Source organism: Ochotona princeps, chromosome 9 (genome assembly GCF_030435755.1).
Source record: "Ochotona princeps isolate mOchPri1 chromosome 9, mOchPri1.hap1, whole genome shotgun sequence".
NCBI classification, from domain to species: domain Eukaryota; kingdom Metazoa; phylum Chordata; class Mammalia; order Lagomorpha; family Ochotonidae; genus Ochotona; species Ochotona princeps.
In genome coordinates this window covers 75,559,570-75,577,985 of record NC_080840.1, presented here as the reverse complement: position 1 = coordinate 75,577,985, position 18,416 = coordinate 75,559,570, and the positions used below count along the sequence as shown (strand labels likewise).

Genomic DNA, 18,416 nt, shown 5'->3' with positions numbered 1-18,416 from the left:
TGGTTCTGTGCCGGGAGGGACACAGGCATTGAAAGAAATGAAAACTGATAATAAACCAAGTACAAAGAATCAAAGGGTGGCATAATATGAGTGAAATATCTGTAATCCTGTATTTACAGCAGCACAGTCTACAATAGCAAAGGCATGGAAGCAACCAGTTGCCCATCCAAAAAGGAATGGTTAAAGAAACTGTGGTACATCTACTCCGTGGAATACTACCCAGCCACTGAAAAGAATGAAATTATACCATTTGCAGCTAGATGATCCCAACTAGAGGCCATTATGCTCAGTGAAATAAGTCAATCCCAAAAAGATAAATACCATATGTTCTCTATAATGTAAGGAAACCATCATGCAAATCGGAATGCATAGTGATGGAGTAATTGAGACTACCATATCCACATGTGAAGACACAATGCAACATGCATCCCTACTTCCAAATAAAAGATGGACTGCCAATGAAAGTGTTGGAAATATCTAGACACTGGGATGATGGACTGTTTGACATTGTCTATACCAGCAATGTTGGGGCACGCTTTAATAGTAGACTGATGCAATGCTAACTGCTTATGAAGGAATGTACTGTTGTGACAATATGGGGAAAATCAGTTGGAGGGTGGGAATTGGGGGTTGGGGAACCCAGATGATACAGAATTGAACCATAAAATTCAAAATTTAAAATGAAAAAGGAGAGTTCACACATTTCACGGTATTGTCAGCAAAGCTAGTGAAAAGATCTTTATCCCAAAAGAAAGTAAGTCAACCAATATTTGAAGCAGAGATATGAAAACATGTGCTCTTTTTGGGAGAACCCAAGTACCTATGAAACTGTGTCACATAATACAATGTAATTAATGAATTAAAATAATAAATATTTTAAAAAAAGAAAGAAAAGACCACACAGGAATTGGAATAAGGTAGAAATGACAGAGGCATCAGGGAGACAGGTGGAGAGATTAGTCCATGACTTACTGTTATTGAATGTAGTTTGTCCCCCAAGGTCCATGTACTGAGAGTTTGGACCCATAGCAGTGACACTGAGAGACAGTGAAAGTGTAGAGGTATAATCTTTTTTATAGTTTTTGTTATTGGGTCATAAGGCACCATCCTGGGACAGAATTAATATAGTTCTTTTTTAATTTACATTTTCAAATTATATTCTCTTTACCAAATAGATGTCATTTAAGCAATGTGTTATAAACATTTAGTATTTTGCTATGATTTGGGGATTACAAAATGTTTTTGGAGAAGCAGATTTACATATGGATACTAAAGTATATAATTAATTTCCATTTTACTACCAAAACATATAGACCCACAGGCATAGAAACTTCTATGAGAGCAAAATAATAGATTTTATTTTATGTGTATGTTTTAAAATGTATTTCTTTCTTTATATAAAGTAAATACATTTCACATATTTCACAATAGAGATTTAGGCACATTGTGACACTTATTACCCTATTGTCCCTTTTGCCCGCATTTCTATCAACCCTCGTCCTCCACTATTTTTTCCCCAGTTTATACAATGGCATATTTTTATTTCACATGGAAATCAAAAGCATAACACTCCACTAGGTAAAGATATCAACACATAGACAGTCGGTAGAAAAACAATACACTGTTCCCTAGGACTGCTGAAAAAGGCTATCGAAATTATCTTATCCCAGGATGTTAGGCTCACTCATCTAAATTACATTTTTTTACCCTGCATATTAGTCATCACAGATTAGAGAAAACATATGATATTTGTCTCTTGTGGACTGGCTTATTTCACTAAGCATAGTGGTTTCCAATTATATTCAGTTTTCGAAGATGAGATTTCATTCTTTTTTTTTTTTTTTTGTAGCTATTCCGTATTCCAAGGTATGTGTGTGTGTATATATATTTTTTTCTTTATTCAGTCAACATTTGATGGGCATCTGGATTGATACCACATATTAGCTATTGTGAATTGAGCAGCTGTAAACATGAGGGTGAAGATAACTCATATATTAATTTCACTTCATTTGAATAAATACACAGGGGTGGGATGCCTGGATCATATGGTAGACACTTTATCAGGTATCTGAGAAATCTCCATACTGCCTTCCATAAAGGTTATGCAAGTTTACAGTCCTTCCAACAATGGATTAAGTACCTTTTTCCTCCCTATCGTTGTTAGCATTTTAGTTTTTAAAATTATTTTTGAATAACCATTCCAAGTAGTGTGAGGTAAAGCCTTATTCTGTTTTTTTATTTGCATTTTCCTGGTGGCAAGTGAGCCTGAGGTTTTTCATGTGTGTACTGGCCATTTGTATTTCATCTTTGAAAAATGGTTCAAGTCCTTTGCCCGTTTCTTAACTGTATTGTTCGTTTTGTTGCTGATGAGTTTCTTGAGCGCTTTCTAGATCTTTCATGTTAATCAGCTGAATACTTTGTAAATATGTTCTACCAGTCTTTGACTGCCTCTTCGCCTTGTAGACAATTTCCTTTTCAATCCAGAAGCTTTTTAGCTTGATGTAATCCCATTTGTTTATTTTTTTTTTTTCATTAGTTGCTTGTGCTTCTGGGGTCTTTCCCAACAAGTCTTTACCTACACCATATTTTCAGTGTCCCTGATATTTTCTCTAGTACTTCGATGCTACCAGGTTGTAGATTCAGAACTTTGATCGGTCGATTATTGTATAAGGCAGGCATCCTGTTCCATGCTTCTGATGACCTTAATTCTATACATTCACCAACATGACATACTTTCCCACATTTTAGTGTCATCTTCCGTTTACTTCTTTAATGTTTTATAATGTTTGCCACAGAGATTCTTCACATCCATGGGTTATATTTATTTTGAGATATTAAACATTGTTTGCAGCTGTTTTGTGATAGGGTTTCATCTTCAATGTTCTTTCTCAGCCTTGGAGTTGTCCATTTGTACAAAGGCTATTGATTTTTATGTTTTGATCTTATAGCCCATAATGTTACCAAGCCGTAGGAGCACCAGTAATTTCTCAGTAGAGCCTTTTGGTTCCCCTGTATGCAGATTCATGTAATTTGAAAACAAAGATGAATTGACTTCTTGCTTTTCAATTTGTATCTCTTTGATTTCTCTTTCTTGCCTAATGCCTGTATTTCAACTTCCAGGACTGTATTGAACAGCAGTCGTAAGGGTAGCCATTGTTGTCTAGTTTTGAATCTTTGTAGAAATGCCTCCAAATTTTCCATTCAATATGATGTAGTCTAAGGGATTTTTATACATTGCCTTGATTGTTTTTAGGAATGTTCCTCCTATACCCAATGTACTTAAGATTTTGTTATGAACGTGTATTATCATAATCAAATGATTTCTCGGAACCTATTAAAATAATCATGTGGTTTTTATTCTTCAGCTGGTTAATGAAAAATGTTACATTTATTGATTTCTTTATGTTGAAGCATTCCTGTGCACCAGGGATAAATCCCAAGTGGTGGTAGATAAATACAGTGAATTGATGCATTCTCAAATTATGCATTCTCCTGAAGTTTCGTGAGATATCCTGGAATAAGAATTTTTTTAAAAAAATGTTTATTTTATTTACATGAAGATTAGAGTTACAGAGTGTGTGAGAATGGCAGAGAGATCTTCCATCTACCAATTCACTTCCCAAACATCTATGACGGCTAGGGCTGCACCAGGCCATAGCCAGGGGCTTCTTCTGGCTATCCCAGGAGTGTGCAAGGGCCCAAGCTCTTGGACCATCCTCCGCTGCTTTCCTAAGTGCATTGACAGGGAGCTATAATGGAAGTGGAACATCCTGAATTCAAAGCAGCATGCATATGGAATTCCAGCATTGCAAGTGATATTTTACCTGTGATACCACATGCTGGTCCCAGAGAGACTTTTGAAAATGTGGACACTTACAAGATCAAAGGTGGAAATCGAAAAGCAAATGGACAGAAGGTAGCTATCAGAAATCTTGAGACATATAACTGCTGGACCTGTTACAGGAAAAGGAGAAAGTCACCAGCTTAGCTTGTACAAAGGTTCAGGAGTTGATGACACTAGCTGGTGCTAAAATAGGGTGCCATGTTGGAAGTTAGTGTTGAGAAGCAATTAGATTACAAGATCATATGCACCACTGTACCATGTTGGCCTCTTTGCCAATCCAGGTGAAAACCACAGATCTGTTTATGGAAAGGGAACAAATAAGGCTTCTATTCTACAGGGTAAATGGCAAGCTTCCAGCTGTCTTCAAACACAGTTCCTAGAGCATCAGTAAGTCATCTTCCAGCTGGAAGATTCCCTGAGAAATCTAACAGAAGAGGAAAGCTAAAGATTGACCAGTAATAAGCTTGGGCCTGATTTTCCCTGTCCTGTAGATTGGTAACCCACTGATGAGGCTGTTCCTATCCTGTCCACCCTATCCTGTCCACCCTATCCTGTCCACCAACAATCTAGAAGTGCTAACACAAAAGTCAGAGGCCAAAACAACCCACAATTTTAAAAATACATGTGAAGAAAAGGTAAGGGGACAGGAAAGGGATAAATAAGGAGTATGGTGGGAGAAAGCAAAACAGAATTAACATACGGAATTATTGAGCGATTTCAAAACCTCAAAAGTATTACCCATCATCTCTTTGGAGAAATTAGAGACGATATTGCTTCTATCTAGACAGAGTAAGATATCAAGCAGCAAATAACCAGGATATAGGAGCAAGTTAGTCAAAGTTAAAATAAGAAAGTAGAATAAACTCTATAGGATTTTAGAAAATAAAGTTTGGACAGTCTTCCCTAAAGCAAAACGAATCAGATAACATAAGAAAATTGGAACATCAGCCCAGGTTATTTTGTATCCAACTGAAAATTTTCAAAAAAGAAAAACGTAGAGGGAATTGAAAACAGTGAGGTCAGAAATACATTTTTACTTGACCCCTTCAGGAAAGTTTACAAACAGTATAGTGATTTATTTCCTTGAAAACTTCTCTCCATGTATGGGCATTTAAATTTTTCTGCTAGGGCTGGCTGGCTGCTTCTTTTCATTTTTTGACCCCAGTCTAAAAGAAGTTCAGTATATCAAAAGATTTCCATTTGTTCTTTGCTGAAAATAATCTGAATGAGTATGAAACTGTTGTTCATGTGTCGTCTGTCAGGAGACAGTGGGTTGTGTCGTTGTCTTGCCTTGTATCCCCTAGGCCTGGCATAGGACTTGCCAAGTAAAATGTGTTAAAAATATCTTGATGGATTAACATTCACCCACCTCCAAACCTAAATACTAACTTGTTTCTAAAAAAAAAAAATGTTCCTAGGGCTATTTATGAGGCTTTGAGATTTTCTTTGAGATAAAGGAAGAATATAAAATCCTTATTTCCTCACAACTGTGTACCAAAATCATGTTATTTTCCTTGTTTTAATGCAATGAGGCTTTGTACAGTTTAAATTGAGGTCAACCTGTTACTTTACTCTCCTAAGTAATAAAAAATCTTTTTGTTGGAAATGACCTGTAATAAAATGCATTTGACTCATATCGTCAATCTATGTAATTAAGGAGAACGCTGTATCTGACTTTTAAAAAGTAATAAGAAAAAAGCAGTCAAAAACAAAATCCACGAGGCTCTTTGTGTGACAGTTGAAAAGTAGGTGAAGTCCAGGAGTTTTGACAGTTTTCAAGTCACTGGTGCACTGAGCTCTTTTCCACCCTGTCTAGCATAATGAACCCTTCTGTCTGAGAAATCCAGCATTTCTTTCTGAGACCATCTTTATATTTTTAACCAGATGAAAAATCTTGTCTCAGTAGGAAGAGCTGAGTGTTCTAAGCTTTTATGAAAAATGAAATGCAAGCCTTTTGTGCTCTGACTTGACTAGACATGCTTCTGTTTGCCGCATCAGAAAATGGGTGAAATGGGTTCAAACTTGTTAACTGAAACTCCAGGAGGTGATTCAGGACAGATTTAGCATGTCATCATTATTTTTTCTTCGTTCTTCTCTCCATCCTGTTCCCATAACTCCTGGCTTTTGACAGATCCTCAAGAGCTACATGGATCATTTTTTTTTTTTTTTTTTTTTGCTTATGTTTCTAAAGTACAGGTCTGAAAGTCCTCAAGGTAGCTAAACCAAAATCTTCAATGTGACTTTGGAGTATCATGCTAAAAAACTTAAGTTTGATGTTTAATTTGTGTTCTTTGAATGGGGTGTGAGATAAGGCAACTGGCATCATTAGGGTGTGGTGTGTTCTCTGAGAGCAAGTGTGGGATTCTGCCTCGCAGTTCTTAATCATGCATGAGTTTATGTAAGGATAGGTATGGTTAGTCATTTACTGATAAGGCCTAAATGAAGGTTGTCAAAAATGGTGTTCTTAAAATGATTAGTTAGGGCTTTACAATAACTCCAGTAAAAATTTTCAGAATTAAAACATGTGTATTCATACTTAATTCTAAAATTTATCTTTCAAGCAAGCAAGCATATTCTGCAGTATATCTTAAGAGAAAGAATAGAGTGAGTCCTCACATGGTTGGGCCTTTGTCTTCCTTGCTTCTTGCAGCTTTGTTTGGGATGTATGTTGTTTCTCTCTCCCATCTGTAGATACCTTCTCAACGTTCTGCCTCTTAGATCTCTATTTTTCATATTTAGTTATCCTAGGGATCCATATTCCTTTTGTTAGTTAAATATTTTCTTTTTTATTTATGAATAGCGATAGATTTCAGAATTTCTTTTTTTATTGTTTTATGACACTGTTTAATAAGCTTTAGGGTCTTCCTTCCCTCTCCCCAAGTCCCCTCTTCTCCCCCATGTTCTCCCCTCCAGTCTCACAATGGGTGTCTTTTGCGAATTTTCACAAGTCCGTCATGCTGTCACTGAGGTGTCTCCCAACAATGTAGATTATTAGCCATATCACTGTGAGTCCATCCTTGTACTGCATGCATGAGAACATACTTCTCTCTGTTTCCACCATGAACATATTAATTTCTGCTACACTTCCATTATGTATCCCCTTGGGTACTGTCCATCATGAAGAGAGAAAAAAACAAAGAAAAAAATAGTGAACTTTAAACCACACGAGGTTGATGAACATATAACAAAGGTGTCAGTGTGATGGTAGGGTGGTGAAAAAGAGTGTCCAATATCTTTCAGGAATAAATGCCAGCTTTTGTCCCATGTGTCAAATAAGGGCTGGATCATTGTTACTTATGGGCAGTAGCAATAATAGTGATAAAAGGGACATTGACAATTTCAGGTGATTGCAAGCAATCAGTCTCTTATGGTTGATTGATTCATGGATTATATTACAAGATCTTATTACAAATAATTAGGAAGTACAATAAGGTAGAATTCACAGGTAAAATCCTTATATTTCACATCATATTATCTTATATTAGGGCAAACATATGATAAGCGACCTCTTGGGATTGGCTCATTTCCCTTAGCATGATGGTCTCCAGTTCAGCCCATTTAGGTACAAACAGTTGTATTTCATTTATTTTTAATAGCTGAGTAGTATTCCATAGAGTAGAAGAACCGCTGTTTCTTTATCCAGTCCTCTGTTGAAGGGTATTTAGGTTACCTCCATGTTTGTGATTATTGATTATGTTGCAATCAACATAAGTGTGCATGTTGCCTTCTCATGTAGCAAGTCTTTTGGATATATTCCTGGAAGTGGCATTGCTGGGTCATATGGTAGGTAGATTTTCAGTTGCCTAAGTATTCTCCATACTGACTTCCATAGTGGTTGCACCAGCCTTCAGTCTCACAGCAGTGGAATAGGGTTTCTTTTTCCCTGCAACATTGCCAGCAGGTGTTGATAGTTTTCTGTATGTGGGCCATTCTCACTGGAGTTAAGTGGAACTTCAGTATTGTCTTTATTCAGATTTGCCTTTTTGCCAGAGAACTTTTGCATATGCCTGTTAGCCATTTGAATTTGTTCCTTTGAAAAATGCGCATTTTCCTTGACCATTTTCTTGGCTGGTTTATTTGTTTTGTTGTTATGGTGGCTCTGGAGTTCTTTATATATTCTGGAAATTAGCTCCTTTTCTCCTGTGTAGTGTGCAAACAAGTCCAACCTACACCTTTATCTTGCAGAGTATTTCTAACATTTTCGTCCAAAAGTTTGATGATTTCTGGGTGTAGGTTGAGATCTTTTTTCCATTTAGATTTGATCTTTGTGTATGGTGAAAGGTGAAGGTCTTGCTTCTTATTTCTGCAGGCTGTTAAGCAGTTGTCATAACAGCATTGATTGAAGAAACCTTCCTTTCTCCATGGATTATTTTTGTTTTCTTGTAGAAGATTAATGGCTGTGCATGTATGCATTCCCTTCTCATGTTTCTATTCTACTCCATTGGTGTTCTTCTCTGTCTCTGTGCCAGGACCAGGCTGTTTTGATTATTACTGCCCTATAATATGTCCGAAGGTCTGGGGTTGTGATCCCTCCTGCTAGGTTCTTATTCTTCAGAATGGTTCTGGCTGTGTGTGGTTTTTTGTGTTTCTAGATAAACCTTTGTATCATTTTCTCCAGCTCTGTGAAGAATGTTCTTGGTATTTGATTGGAATCACATTGAATGTATATATTGCTTTTGGTAACATGGACATTTTGATGATATTGTGTTTCTTTGTTCTCCTATGTATAGAAACATGTCATCTAAAACAGAGATCACTTGACTTCCAATTTGAATTCCTTTTATTTCTTTTTCTTGCCTAATAGCATTCACAAATACTTCTAATACTATGTTAAATATCAGTGGTGACAGTGGACATCCTTGTAGGGGCCGGATCTTAATGGGAAGGCTTCCAGTCTTTCCCCATTTGGTATGATGCTGGCATTGGACTTCTCAGAGTTTCCTTTGGTTATGTTGTAGATTGTTTTTTCCATGCCAACCTTATTTAGAGTTCTTAGCATGAAGTGGTGTTGGATTATATCAGAAGCTTTTTCTGCATTTATTGAAACTATCATATGATACTTGTTCTTTAATTTTATTTATGTGATGTATCACGTTTATAGATTTACGAATGTTGAACCATCTCTTCCTGCCCGGAATCAATTCCACCCGCTCCAGATGTATGTGTCTGATGTATTTTTTAATTCTGATGGCTATTATTTTGTTGAAGATCTTAGCGTGGTTTTCTTCTTTTTAATATTTTATTATTATTATTATCATTTTATGATACAATTCCATAGGCTCCTGGCATTTCCCTTATCCCCTCCCCAATCCTCTCCCCCCACCTAGTTCCTCTATATCATTACTGTAGTGTAGTTCTTCATACACAGTCATATGTCCATCATTAAAGGCATGGAGAATGGCAGAGAGTCCAGCATTCTTTTGTCAAGATATAGTGAACAGTTTCATTGTAAGTCCATCTTTGTCTGGAAGTAGAGATGCATACTACATTGTATCCTCACATCTGGATATGTTAGTGTCCATTTCACAGCTACTGTACATCCCCTTAAATGAAAAGTCATATTACAAAATCAACAATGGAAAGATATATAGAAATTTACAATACCATGAAGTTAAATAACATGTTACTAGATATGACAGTCTCCATTACACAGCTACTATACATCCCCTTAAATGAAAAGCCACAAAACAAAATCAACATCAAGGAGCAAAAAGAAATTACCAACACCAAGAAGTTAAATAACATGCTACAAAATGACTAACGTGTAGCTGAAGAAATGAAAATCAAGAACCTTCTTGCAGAAAATGATGCTACTGTATGATCTATGAGTCATTGAATGATTTAATCAGAGGAAAGTGTTTTGAAGAGATGAAACTAACAAAAACAAAAACATCAAAATCCATGAGCTATAATTCTGCTGATTTTTGTCGGTGAAGTGTGTCTTTTCTAGACAATAAATAAATGGGTTTTGTTTTTTAATCCAGTCTACTAATCTATGACGTTTGATTGAGCTTAAGCCATTTACATTCAGGGTTAATATGTATGGATGGTACTTTGGTCCTGTCATTTTAGGAATGGGTTGTTCATTGGTTTAGTCTTCTGTTGTCGTTTTACTGGGATATTGGCCCGTTTGCCATTGGTTTTGGTAGGTACTATTCCTCTTCTCTGTGAAGAGAACATCTTGAAGTATCATTTGTAGGGCAGGTTTGGAAGAGGTAAATTCTTTTAAATTTTCTTTACTTTGGAAGAATTTTATTTCATGTTCAAAGACAAAAGAAAGCTTTGCTGGATATGCTATCCTAGCTGACAATATTTTTCTTTTAGAATCTGGAATATGTCACTCCATTTTCTTCTGGCCTGTAGAGTTTCCTGTGAGAGATCTCCTGTGACTTTAATTAGCATTCCTTTATATGTCAATTGATTTTTTCATGTGCACATTTTAGGATCTTTTCCTTATGTTCAATTGAAGAGAGCTTGATGATCATGTGTCTTGGTGAAGATTGCTTTTGATCAAGCCTGTTGGGAATTCTGTGACCCTCCTAGATCTTGTTTCCCAATTCTTTCTCCAGATTAGGAAATTTTCCTTTATTATTTCATTAAATACATTTGCAAACTCAGCTTCTCTGTCTGCACCTTCTGGGACTCCCATAACTCTTATATTTGGCCTCTTAATAGTGTCTTTCAATTCTTGAATACTTGTTTTGGCCTGATGCAGTTCTGCTTCCAGCTTTTTGTTTGCTTCTCCCTGATGACAGGAAATATCTTCCAATCTTGAGATTCTTTCTTCTGCTTGCTTCATTCTATTTTGGAGACTCTCCATTGTACTTTTAATTTGCTCTACTGTGTTCTTAATTTCTGATATATCAGCCTTCATTTGCTTTATTGCTTCCTTAAATTCTTTGAACTCTTGTATGTGCTTCTCCTTGTTGATCAGAAGCTTTAAAATGAGTCTTATGGATTCTGTGTCCCCCATTTTCTCGATGTTTTCCTCAATTAACTCTGAACTTGGCAAAGGGTGTTATCCTTTGCAAGGGAGTTTTCAGTAATATTCATTGTGCTTTTGTCTCTTCTTTTGCTCCTGGTCATTGTACTTCTGGTTATCAGATTCTTCACCTTGGGGCAGATTTCTAAGCTCTGTCACCCACAGGTCTACAATGCAATTTTACTTATTGCAGTTGGTACACAACTCTTTGCTTGCAGCCAATTGTGCCACAGCTTCCAGCGAGTTCCAGGTCTAGGTTCTTATGTTAGATTTCCACCGTGGTCTGTACAGCCACAGCACCTGGCTCACCACTCTCCACCTCCTGTGATACCATGCTGAGGCTGCACCGTTGTCTCTGCAACCTTTCTCCCACTTCTGGTTGGAGCAGGTCCCAGGATTAGAGAGACATCAGGTGTTGTATATAGTTAGGTTGTTGGTGGCGCTGATCTTGTCAGAAGCAGTTGGACGTAATTCTGGGTGCCACACAGACCTATTTTGACTCGTACGATGCCACAGTTGGTAGTATTTTCCTGTGGGACCAGTGCAATTCGCTGAACTCAGTGAGTTCGCACGAGCTCAGCACTTGCGCGGTTCACTGTTGTCCCCTGCAGTCCTAAAGCTATTGCCACACTGTACAAAATGTCGCCCGATGTACCACTACTTGATCTGCTGCCATCAGGTCTTAGAGCTATCCAGACCTGTCTTGGGTGGAACCTGTAGATTGCCACGTTACTACAGTTCACTTAGTTAGAAATGAGTTGACTACCAGCTCTGTGTAAGCTCAGTCCTTTCCCTTGCCTTTGCCTCCTTATGCAAAATGGCATCCAATTCAGATCTAGGGGGCTGACTGGGCTGTGAAATCCACCCTGTTCTCGCAATGTCTGTCTGGGATCTGCTGCTGTCTCTGCTCCTGGTCAAAATAAACGAACCAGCAAGATGAACAGTCCTTTGTCTGGGTTTGCCTCCCAAGCTCCCAATGAAAGTCCCTTCCCAACTGGTTGCCGCTGGAGTTCTGGCTGCTGGTGGAGTTCAGATCATCCTTAGCTGAATGCCGCTGGAGTATCAGTCACTGAAACACCACACGCTTGTGTCCTCTGCTTTCCTGTGTCTGACAGTCTCCAGGTACCCCTCTGCTGTTGTTCTGTCCTTTCCTGTTTCCTGGAATATGTCCTCTCTGCATTCTGATTAAATGTTTTTCCGTCCGTTTAAAGGTGTCCTTACCCTATTCTGCCATCTTGATTCTTCAGTCTGTAGTTTTCTTTCTCTGTTGATTCTCTATCTCGTTTTGGTATTAAGGTGATGTTGGCCTCATAGAACAAATTCAGAGTAATTGCCTCTACTTACATTGTTTTGAAGGGTTTGTAGAGTATTGCGGTCAGCTGTGCTTGGAATGCTTTGTAGAATTCAGCAGTAAAACCATCTGGGCCGGTGCTTTTCTTTGTTGGTAGGGCTTTAATTGCTGACTTGATTTTATTATTAAATACTCAGGTATGTTTAAAATATGAGGTACAATTCTTTTTTATTCTTTTTCAAATACTTTTATTCTTCTTTGGCAATTTTTACATAATTTTTCTATTTTTCAAAGTCTAAGGAAATTTTTAATTGGCTTATCACTAAATTTATAAAATGATTTTGAGATCTGTTATCTTGGTAATATTATCTCTTTACATTCAGGTGTTTACATAATTCTCCACATATTCCAGCTGCCTTTTATGTACTGAGGTTTTTTTGTGATAACCTCGCATAGGTTCAGAAGATTCTTTGTTTTCAGTTTTTCACAGTTCCATTGCTTTATAAATTATCTTTCTCCATATCCCTAAGTAAATAATGGTAGGATATTAGAATATGACTGATGCTTGGTCTATGTAACTGGTATCTAGCTTCCATCCTGGGTAACTCTTCTTCCTGGGTAACCTATGAAATAACATTTATTTTCCTTTGCTGATAAAATAGCGTGAACACTGAGATCTGTTGCCACAATAAGCGCCAAACCATTTCATCTGTCTCCTAGGGAAATCAACCAATCTGAGAACAGTCTTTAGCTTCATTCTGATCTCACATTTTTCTGATCACAACTGTAAAGATATATTTTATGCCTATGCTTGTTACATAACTTTTAAATTCTGTGTCACTGTTACAAGGCAATAATAAATCATTTTATACTTCAGAATCATGTCTTAGACTTTCTACTATGCCAAATATAGTTTATTTTTAAATATTTTTTTAATTTTTATTGGAAAGTCAGGTATATATAGAGGAGAAGAGACAGAGAAGATCTTCTCTCCAATGGTTCACTCGCCAACTGACTGCAGTGGCCATAGCTGAACCGATCCGAAGCCAGGAGCCTGGGGCTTCTTCCGTTCTCCCATGTGGATGGGTACATGGTCCCAAGGCTTTGGGCCATCCTTGACTGATTTCCCAGGTCACAAGCAGGGAATTAGATTGGAAGTGGGACCGCTGGGATTAGAACCATTGTCCATATGGGATTCTGGCTTGTTCAAGGCGAGGACCAAATATAATTTTGAACAGGTTTAGGCACAAAATATTGCAAATACAAATGTGTAATTATGGCTTTTGTCATCAAATACACAAGAACAATATAATCAAATACCTAATGTGTTTAATTGCCTATAATATAATATAATATAATATAATATAATATAATATAATATAATATAATATACAAGGTTAGTATACTTAACCTTGTTATCCAAAAAAGAAAAAAAATATCAGTGTTGACAAAATATGTAAGACTTCGGGGAGGGGGTGAGACTTAAATAAGAATCAAAGAATAAAGAATAGAAAGGCATTCCCATAATAACCTTTCTTTGATCTCTGAAGGAGACAGTTTGGGGAGCTTGTTCTGCCAGACCCTCTATTCTTGTCGGAAGAATCTGTGGTTTATGGATAGATAGGATCAGGTCATACCTGTTATTGTTTACAATAGTTTCTCTCTTTTTTTTTAACTGTTGAATGATTATTAAATATCAAGCAGTGATCTCAGAAATAGTCTCAAATTGAGAAGATTTATAAAGGAACAGCTTGGTAAATCTTTAAAGCTGTGGCAGTCCAAAGCCCTAGGTGAACCTGTGGTGTATCATAAAGCCACAAGGATTCCTATTAATAATCTTTTTCTCATGATTGCTTTTTATTTTCAGACGATTCTACCAATTATCCAAACCCTACTGCTTCCTCCCTCATCATACCAAAAGTAAGATGGGTGAGAAAATCTTTTGTGTGTCACATGCTTATAGTATATTCCCTTCTATTTTTTAAAGTTTTGACCAATAGGTACTATTTATATTTTTTGAGAGTATACTGCAATATTTCAACATACGCACACAGTGAAAACTGATCAAACCAGGCAGTCAGCATTCCCAACTCCACAGGTTTTCTTCCTGTTAGGTGTTTTCCCATTCTTCTTTTCCAGTTCCTTTAAAAGGCTTGTAAAGTTACCTTGATCTTCAGTTGTCCCCACATGTACTTGTGGTTTCAACAGTTGTTTATTTACTTCATGGAGATCTTTTTCTCTTGTTTTTTTTTTTAAAGATTTATTTATTTTTATTACAAAGTCAGATATACAGACAGGAGGAGAGACAGAGAGGAAGATCTTGCGTCCTATGTTTCACTCCCCAAGTGAGCCGGAACTGCCGGTGCTGCGCCGATCCAAAGCCGGGAACCAGGAACCTCTTCCAGGCCTCCCACGCAGGTGCAGGGTCCCAATGCATTGGGCCGTCCTCGACTGCTTTCCCAGGCCACAAGCAGGGAGCTGGATGGGAAGTGGAGCTGCCGGGATTAGAACCGGCGCCCACATGGGATCCCGGGGCGTTCAAGGCGAGGACTTTAGCCGCTAGGCCACGCCGCCGGGCCCTTGTTTTTTTTTTTTTTTTTTTTTTTAATATCTTGTCTTTCAATCGCTGGATGGAACACATATGTTCTTGATAGAAATTGAGGCTTAATTGTCTGCCTAATGATGGGAAAAGTACAAGGAGCTTAAGACACTATTGAAACAGAGAAATTGGTTTACTTTGCCTAAGGACATAATTTTGAACTGCAGTTGTCTGAGTGAACTCACAGCCAGCACTGTTTCCGAAGAACTGGTCTTGGAAAGATCAAAAGCAAAGCAAAGGGAAGTTGGTGCAAACATTATGGGGTTTATTCAGCACAGCACGTGATTACCTCTGTCATGGGAACGCAATGTGATATGACTCATTTCTTCTGCCTGAGGTATAAAAGTGCGGAGATAGAGATAAAAAAAAAATTGGTTTGTTGTATTTCTTAGATCTGACAGATGTCAATCAATTATTATTATGCTGAAGTTCTTTCTTGTTTGCCATTGCAAGCAATGTATTTTAAACATCAAGGATCAATTAATCCTAATAAAATTATGTTTGTACTAATATAATCAAAATAGAATAAATGCAGCAATAATTCTGAGATAGCTATCTCCTATGTGACAGCAGAACAACAGAGTTCATGGCCACATGCTGTTGTACGATGATCCTTTGGGAATGGCTTTGATAGTGAACTGTGTGTGGGCTGTGCAGTGACATGGGGACTGTAACTCATGGCTCTGCAGGCTCTGCAGGGTGACTGAAGAATCTTAGATCTTTAAGAAACTGTCCTTGATGCAACTAACTTCAATTTGGATTTGTTATACATCTTGGTTTTCTGTTACCAGTTACCCTACAACCCACAAGGTTGTAACAATATGGGAAGGAGATGTGCTCATTAGTTATGCGCCTAGGTGTGAGAGAATTGACTACTGGGTGTCTCTCTATGAGAGTCTTCACCCGGGAGAACTCTTGTCTTTCCTTTTTAAACAGCAACAATAATGATGTGATGATAAAGCTAACATTCATTGAGCTGTCAGTGCTTGCCAAACCCAATGCACTTTTATTTTAGTGTCATGTTTTACCCTGGTCCTTTTCTTGTGATTATTCCATTAAGCAAATGAAAAAAAAAATACAAGCAAAAAGAATTTAAGTGCCTCCTTCAAGGTTACACAGTGAGGTATGCACTGCAAACTCAAACCCATACTCCTTGAATTGCTTTCTGACCCTTCTCGTAGCTATCATGATTTCTATTCATTTTCTTGAAAATATAAAAATCCTGGCTGAGTAGACAGAGGAGAGAAAATATTTTAGGACTTTGGTTGTAACAGTTTTCTGTGGCTGTGCAACATATTTTCCTCAGACATGTCATGCTTAAAAATTTCTTGTTCCATGCTGTTTCCACGGGTCAGGAATCCAAGAGTAGTTTAACTAGGTGATTCTCACAAGTAATTGTCATGAAGTTGTAGTCAAGTTGTGAGTCCCGATTGCAGTCCCCTGAAGGGGCTGTAACAAGTGGTGCACACCCCTCAGATGGCTGTTCGCAGGAAGCAGAATCAGCCATGTGGCTTCAATTTCCATCCTGTGGGCCTCTCAGTACAGGTGCTTATGTCACATGGCAAATGGCTTTCGCCAAAGAAATTAACAGCAAGCCAGAGCATGGCCTATCATGCTAATCCTCCACCTGTGGTGCCGGCGTCCCATCTGGGTATCAGTTCTAGACTTGGCTGCTCTGCTTCAGATTCAGCTTCCTGCCTTTGGCCTGAGAGAGCAGCAGAGGATGGCCCAAGGCCTTGTGACTTTGCACCCATGTGGAAGACACTGAAAAAGCTCCTGACACCTTGTCTTACAATGACATAGCTCTAGCTATTGTGGTCATCTGGGGAGTGAACCATCAGATGGAAGATCTCTCTCTGTCTCTCATTCTCTCTGTAATTCTACCTTTCAAATAAACATATACAAAAAAACTTTTTAATAAAAAATAAATGATCAGAAGAGACAGTGAGACTACTATGAGAGAGAGATACTAAATCCTTGTAGTAATATTCCATAATAACTGCCACATTTTTCATTGTAAGCAAGTCAGTAAATCAGCCTGTACATTACATAGGGGAGCAGAATTAAACTCTACTTCTGCACATGTGCCTTTAAAATGTAAGAGTACTCAACCTTTAACTGTGTGTGTGTGTGTGTGTGTGTGTGTGTGTGTGTGTGTTTGAGTGCTGGAAAGACATCTTTGAATCCATTAGTATCTGTATACATTATATGAAATCAAACTGATTTTTAAAATCTTACCTGCATGTGCATTGATTTTGTTAGCTGAATACCACTAATATTGAAAGATAAGGAAAATTAATCATGTTTTACTTTCAGAACTATGTCTTAAATCACATAAAATGTTATGTTACAAAAGTAGATATAATATAGCCAAAACATGTATAAGATGAAAAAATGTTACCTCAAGTTTGAGTTTGTATTAATGGCAGCTGTCATAAACCAAAATTTTAAATAAGTACTTGAAGATTTTCAGCTTACATAGGCAAGGTCCAGTTTTGCTTTTTGTTATCATGTGAGGAACAGGAAGACAGATAGACAAAGAGAGTCCCCATCAGCTAGGGCACTCTGCAGACACCTGCAACAGCAGGGCATCCCTGGGTTGATGTCACGGAGTACGTAATACAGTCTTAACTTCCCACCTCGGTGCTAAGAGCCAAACGGAGCCATTGCTACTGACTCAGCATCTGCCCTAGCAGGAATCTGGTGTCAGGAGCCTAAGTGGGGTTTTAAGCCCAGGCTGTCCATATGGGACATGGACATTTTACCCACTGGGCCAACTGTCCACTCTTGGTTCCACTTTCTTTAAAGATTTATTTATTTTTTTATTGGAAAGGCAGATATACAGACAGGAGGAGAGACAGACAGAAAGATCTTCTGTCCGATAATTCAGTCCCCAAGTGGCCACAAAGGCTGGAGCTGAGTCAAACCGAAGCCAGGAGCTTGGAGCCTCTTCTGAGTCTCCCATATGGGTGCAAGATCCCAAGGCTTTGGGCCATCCTCGACTGCTTTCCCAGGCCACAAGGAAGGAGCTGGATGGGAAGCAGGGCTGCTGGGATTAGAACCAGTGCCATATGGGACCCCAGTGCATTCAAAGCAAGGACTTTTGCTGCTAGTGTCAGCAATGCCCGTGTCACTGTGTACTCCGAGCCAAGCGGAGGGACTATTGTTACAAAAAAGACAACACACAGTGGGTCATTCTTGTAAAGACAATGCCGTTTATTAGAGGTTGGCCTGCCTCTTTTATAGTCTGCTTAGTTCCTCCCAGTATTATCCCAGTGCTCAAGCAATTCCTAAGCTCCCCAGGGGCATCTTGAAAAAGGGGAAGCAGGGAAGAGGGAGCTTGTGGTGAAGTCAGGGGCTAAATGTATCAGGCCAAGATTGCCCATCCTGTTACCCCTAGAGAAACAAGCTAAGCTGTGGAGTTAACTCTTGGGAGACCCGGCCGTGCAACTAGGTCACTGTGCCAGGCCACTTGGTTCCATTTTTAATGGTTGGAAATCCATGTCAACTGAATTCAGTCACAGTTTCAGCAGAAATGACATGCTAGGAATTGGAAAGGAGTCTTAAGTGTGTAATGTAACATCCTGAAAGTCTTGCCACATGACACAAGTGACAGACAAGACAATCTCAACATGAAGTCTTGAACAGTTTTGATAAGGAATAGTTAAATCAATATGCAGTGAGGATTCAAAACAGGAAA

General features: G+C 38.2%; 1 protein-coding gene across 1 annotated transcript in view; it reads left to right on the top strand.

The window, feature by feature from the left end:
• Positions 1-18,416, top strand: part of NECAB1 (N-terminal EF-hand calcium binding protein 1) — a 198,221-nt gene that overhangs the window by 86,082 nt on the left and 93,723 nt on the right. The gene's annotated exons all lie outside the window — the stretch shown is intronic.